This window comes from Lycium ferocissimum, chromosome 12 (genome assembly GCF_029784015.1).
Source record: "Lycium ferocissimum isolate CSIRO_LF1 chromosome 12, AGI_CSIRO_Lferr_CH_V1, whole genome shotgun sequence".
NCBI lineage: Eukaryota > Viridiplantae > Streptophyta > Magnoliopsida > Solanales > Solanaceae > Lycium > Lycium ferocissimum.
The window spans coordinates 45100991-45107845 of record NC_081353.1 but is presented as its reverse complement, the minus strand read 5'-3'; the positions used below and the strand labels follow the sequence as shown (position 1 = coordinate 45107845).

General features: G+C 30.9%; 1 pseudogene; it reads right to left on the bottom strand.

Moving 5' to 3' along the window:
• Window positions 1-5252: 5252 nt before the first annotated feature.
• Window positions 5253-6855, bottom strand: LOC132040997 (protein EXORDIUM-like 2; annotated as a pseudogene).

Here is a 6855-nt window from a genome sequence, read left to right as displayed (position 1 = left end):
CATCCCCATCCTCCAGTCTTTTGATCCCTACTATTTATTTTCAGTATTTTGCATTTGGCTTTTGCCATTTTAGTCGTTGCGTTTACTTTTTGAAATTGTAATTGAACTATAGTCTTATTAATATAGTTAAAGAATGTGATTACTGTTACATAGGATTTGAGTCCATTACAAAGGGCCTAGAATAAGCATTAAGGTTTATTCATACATATAAAATACATTTTTTTGCACGGATTTCCCTTCAAAGTCACTGGTCTTTAATTTTTGCCCCTCAAATTGTTGATTTTTAATTTTTGGCCTTGGCCTAAAAATTCACGGGTTCCGGATTCGAACCCCCGCTCAGTTAAAAATTAAAACAAATCGCAAGGCAGAGTTTTGGATTCAAGGCAAACTCTACGTTATAAGGTAGCAAACTCTACCTTAAAGTAGAGTTTTGTAGGCAAATTTTGTCTTGCGAATTCAAACTCTGCCTTGTGATTTTTTTTTTTTTTACTGAGCGGGGGTTCGAAGCCGTTTCTAACCCATAAATTTTTTGGCGAATTAAAGACCAGCAATTTTAGGAACAAAAATTAAATAGCATCCCCGAATAAGGACAATCGTGCAAATTACCCAAATTCTCTTGTATTAGTGTGTCTTGGGCCTAGGTAATTTCATTTCTTTGAATGGTCCAAGTCCATCATCTTACAAATTGGGTGATATGTACAAGAGAATTTTATAGGGCAAAGGGGTGTCGCGCAGACAGGGTTGGTTCGGATTTTTTAAACACCAAACCAAATCAATTGCGTCGGGTTTTAAAATTTATACACCAAACCAAACCAATAAAATTCGGGTCTTTCAACCTCGGATTTTCTCGGGTTGTTCGGTTTTCTCGGATTTTTCGGTTTTTTTTTCGGAATAGTCTTGATACAAAACATATAACTTTTACTTTAAATATTTCTTTAGTCCTAGTAAGATACAATTATATAATTAAGGTGTTTCTTAAGAAAATAACACAAAATGTGAGAAGAGTGATGACATTGTATTAAAATATTCAACAAAAGCTAATATAATCGGTTAAAATTAATATTGCTAATTAACAAGCCGTAAAAGAAAATGACCATAATCTAAAAATACTAAGTCATGCTAAAATAAGTATTAATTATATGACAAAGAAAAAAACTTAAGTTATGTATTTTTACTCTCTAAATCAATTATGCAAAACTAAAGAATAGATATCCAACATTATTGTCATTTCTAGTGGTAAATTGAATTTTTTTGGTTAGGTTTAGTGTTGAGTTGGTTTTGGTTTGGACTTTATTTGAGTTACTAACATCCATAGGATATAAAACTTATTGACATTCAAAATTCTAAGTTCAAGCTTGAATAATATGATAATAGATAAAAAATTACGAAAAAATTTAAGAAATATTTATAAATTACTTTACAAATAAATATTTTTATGTATAAAGTATTTTAAAAATTGAATACATGTAATGTCGGGTTGATTTGGTTCGATTTGACTTTTTTTTAGTTAAAACCAAACCAAACCAATTATGGTCGGGTTTTTTTTTCCAACACCAAACCAAGTCAAACCAAACCACTAGTCGGGTTTTTTTCTCGGTTTGACTCGGTTTATCGGTTTGGTGCGGTTTGTCGGTTTACTTTGTACACCCCTACAAAGGACATACAATGGCCAACAGGCCAAAGTAATCCTACATTTGGCCTACATTTGGGCCTGATGCCGTGAGCTGACCGGCTGGCCCCAACCATTCTCAAGCGCTGGGCGGCCCAGTAGCCCAAGCGCCTTTAAAAAAAAAAAAAAAAAAAAATTGTGGCGACTTTTTTTGTCGCCACTAAGGATCAACCTTTTTTTTTTTGTTTGTGGCAATTCAAAAAGTCTCCACTAAAGGTTAAAATTCATATTGAGCCTTCAACAAATATTCCAAAACATGTATAATATGTGTATACTTATACAGTGATTGAACTTTCAAAAAATATTTCAAAACATGTACAGTGTGTATATATTTATCCGTTGATTGAGCCTTCAAGAAATATCTCAAAACACTTGCCACTAAAGATTCGCTGCAAACTTCCGTTTATTTTCTATCTTCTACTGGGGATTAAAAAGAAGAACTAAATAAATAAACTAAAGTAACCATCATCGAAAACTTAACAAACTAAAATTTATCAACTACAAACTAATAAAATTATTAAGTATACATTAATTATATATATATATATATATATATATATATATATATATATATTAAACATAAATTATACGTTAATTATATATTTATTAAACATAAATTATACGTTAATTATACATTTATTAAACATAAATTATACGTTAATTATACATTTATTATACAAATATTATACAATAATGATGCAGTTTCTATATGTATGATAAATTTTCTATACATATACAGTAGTGATACATATTCTATACAACAATGATACAGTTTCTATACGTATATGTATGATATATTTTTTATACGTATGATACACTTTCTATACAAGGATGATACAGTTTATATACATATGTTGAAATTATATATATACTTTCTATACAAGAATGATACAGGTTATATACATATGTTGGAATTATATATACATTTTCTATACAAGAATTACAGTTTATATACACTTTCTATACAAGAATGATATAGTTTATATACATATCTTTGAAATTATATATACTCTTTTTATACAAGAATGATACAGTTTATATATTGTATGTGTATGATACATTGTCTAGATGTATGATACACTTTCTATACAAGAATGATACAGTTTATACATAAATTATACAACAATGATACATTTTCTATACTTATGTATGGAATATGTATAATATGTGAATCATTAGTGTATAATCAATGTATAACTAGTGTATAATGTATGTATGATTAGTGAGTACACGTTGATGATACATTTATTATACACAAATAACACAACAATGATACAAACCTATGATACATTTTCTATAGATATACATTTTCGATACATATGTGAATCATTAGTGTATAATCAATGTATAATGTACATACGAATGTATAATATATGTATGATTAGTGAGTGTACGTTGGTGATACATATTATGTATGGAATATGTATAATATGTGAATCATTAGTGTATAATCAATGTATAATATACATACTAATGCATAATATATGTATGATTAGTGAGTATACGTTGATGATACATTTATTATACACAAATTACATAACAATTATAAAAACCTATGATACATTTTCTATACATATACAGTAAGGATACATATTCTATACAACAATGATATATATTTTTTTTATACGTATGATACATTTTCTATACATAGTTGATCTTCAGTGGCTTTTACCAAAAAAAAAAAAAAGAAAAAAAAATGATCTTTAGTGGCGACTAAAGGTGCCACAAATAGTCCTTTTTTTTGCAGCGGACTTTTAGTCACGACTAAAGTCGCCACCAAAGGCCCCACTGGCTACACGCCGGACGACCCTTTATGTCCTTTTCCCTTTATTATATTCCTACGCGTTATCGTACCCCTTTACCCTTTTTTATTTTTATATAGATACTTTAAATAATCACCCAACAAAATAATTTTCAAGATATATCAAATTAAGAGAATAAGTATATATCCCCTTGATTAGACTCCAATTTTGGTTCCTCTCTTCACGTGAATTTTGAGTCTCATCTCTTCCCTTTCCCCATTATTCCCTTTTCACTGTTTCCACTTTCAAATCTTTCATATTGGGTTATTCGGAATTTCGTAGATTTACCAACTAAACTTTTCAAATAGTCGGCAATAAAAACCTAGGCTCTTTTTTTCTTGCTAAATATTGATTTAGACAACTCAATAAGATTTCTAGTGATTGAATAATGACGAATGGTGAAGGAAATTTCTTTTTAGAGTTTTTTAATTTATTTAATGTATATACTGTGAATGTCACACTATGTCATTTTTTTTTTTAATTTTTTTTTTGTGTGCGCGTGTATGTTATGTGACTATACTAGATATACACTTTACATACATATGATATACATAAAGACTATTCTTGGCATGACCCCTAATATATCTATTTAAGTAAGTAAGATGTACAAGACCAGGATCAAGGAGTACATTATCAATGGTACATGGGATGTTGACAAATTAGGAAGAGTGCTTCAAGACCGACGTCAAGTCACTAGGTATTGGCTTAAAAAAACTAAAGGCATTGCCTGAGGTGTTGGCTTAAAAAATGATATGATCATGTCTATGGGCTATGTTAGAATTGCATTTTATTAATGATAAAATATATTTTAGTTTAAAGTTAAAGAGTTCTAAAATATGAAAAAGTAAAATGCTTTTTGAAATGGACCGAAAAAGAAAGATTTAAAAAGCGTTGGAAGAGAAAGAGATTAGTTATAAGCAAAGTTTCTCTGAGATATAGATCATTCTTGTTTAATTATTTATCATAATACATGCTTTTTTGATATGAAACATCTTGAAGTGAAAGCAAATTGTCTAATTGCTATTAAGCCTATCAAAGAGGAGGACATACAGTAGGGATGTTGGAGTCCCACATCGGTAAGAGTTCTTGGTCTACTTATAAGGTCTTGGACAATCTTCCCCTTAAAGCTAGCTTTTGGGGTCGAGTTAGTCCCAAGATCTATTCTTTATTATATTATCTTGTTGTCTTTGATTAAGAGCCTGTTTGGATGGGCTTAAAAAAAAACAGCTCATAAGCTGCTTTAGATAAACTAAGCTAAACAGGCTCAATTATTTTTTTAGGCTTATTTTAAGCACAAAATGTCTTTAAACTGACAAGACAAACACTCAAAAAAGCTAAAAATGGCTTATAAGCTGTTTTCAGCAACTTATAAGCCAATCCAAATGGGCTCTAAATGTTTACAGGGTACCAAAATGCTTATTGACTCTTGTGATTTTACACATGTTAGGATATATTTAAATCAAGGAGTTGTTAAATATAAAAAATAATATTTTTTTAAATAAGCTAAAAAGAAAAGTAAGGCACATAAATTAAAGCAGAAAGTATAACGATCATAAGAAATTAAGAGATCTAATATGGACATTATTTTTCAGAAAATAGAACTTTCGAATGCAATAAAGAATTTTATATAATCCATTTTATTTCTCCAAGGCTCTATACTGTTTCTTTGAATATGTAGGCTATACACGCAATTTCAATCGAATGAACAGACAAAAACTTGAAATTTCACATAATATCACAATACCCTGTTTCTTTTCTCTTCATTTTTCATCAATAATTCATTACACTAGTGTTTTGCATGTTGAGGTCTTTGGGCTCCACATAGCGGGAAGCAAATACTTCCTACCGTGCGCACCTAGCGCATTGTAGGTAGCATTGCTCATTTTATCAATCAAAGTCTTACCCGGGAACCCAGGGAAAGCACCCGACCCGAATATCCCCGTACAAGCAGACACAGCTTCTAAGGGTGCGTTAGCTGGGCCCTGGTAATACCCGCCATCGAACGGGTTTGTTACGTTGCTAGGTTGATCACCATTCCGTCTACTCCAATATCACCATTAGGAGCAAGCAATGGCGGTGTTTGTGGTCCGATGATCGGCTTGTAGAAGGGCCATGCACATTGACTCGCCGGGTTACCCACCCAAGCGTATGCGAACTTGGTTCCTTTCTTCCCTTGAGTCAACCCGTGCATGCCACACCTATATATATGAGCGAATTCAGGGTTTTAAGTAAATTGAAATGAAATATATGATAATATTCAATGTGGTTTTGATGAGTGGATACAAAATTACAAACTTATACGCACATAAAAATTACTTTCTCCATTTTAATCTACATGACATGATTTTATTGGACATGAAATGGCATTATGTTGGTATAAAACATGTTATTAAGGATAAAATTAAATAACGACATATAAAATGAAACGCAAAAAGTAATTTATCGAATATTTCATATGTTTCAATTTATCCCCTTACTTTCTTTTTTTCTTTTTACTCTTTTTAGAAAACAATAACAATTTCTATATTTAATAACTTTATATTCCAACATCCCATAGGACATGTTTAGGATCACAAAATTCAAATGACACTTTAGTATATTAATATAAATCTTTTGTTTAAGACAACAAGAATAATCGCTATTTACTTTCTTAAGTTTGATCTTTCAGTCAAAGTAAGACACATAAAACGAAAGAGAGAGACATAGAGAGTAATTCATGTAATTATAATAGAGAGCCTTCGCGTATATCCGCCAATACATATTTTAGTTAATGAATAAATAAAGTATCATTGAACTCGCTCGTTATTACTTTGTAAGGTAGTATCAATTTTGGTATAAATTTACTTGGAAAATAATTAACCAACACAGTATATAACATATATACAGTTCAAGTTAGTAGCCCTGGCAATAATTATTAACACGCTGTTCATGCAGAAATCCTCAACTGCTACATCCTCTGCAGTCAACACAACAGCAATAGAATTCAATTCAGTAGCCTTAGAAGCCAAACTTTCAAGTTGAGAATCTTTCAATAATTTCCTAAAAGTGTACTTCTCATCAAATATTTGTTTCCCCAAAGAAATAACACATGGTCCACCTTTATACTCTTCAGTAGTATGCCACCATAAACCGACAGAATTTTGAGTACTACGGTTGTGCTTAGGGCTAAGAGATTGGATGAAATCGACATGAGAATTTTCCGTACCATATAAGGTTAATTGTGACATGTCCCTTTAAGAGAACACCGTTATGGTATTTTAGGATAAGTGGTGGTTGGTTTACTAGAGCAAGTATTCTTGAATTGGCTGAAGAACAAGGGATTGGAACAACAAGAAGGAGTGAAAATAGGAAGAGAGAAATGGTGAACTTGTTGGAAGATGCCAT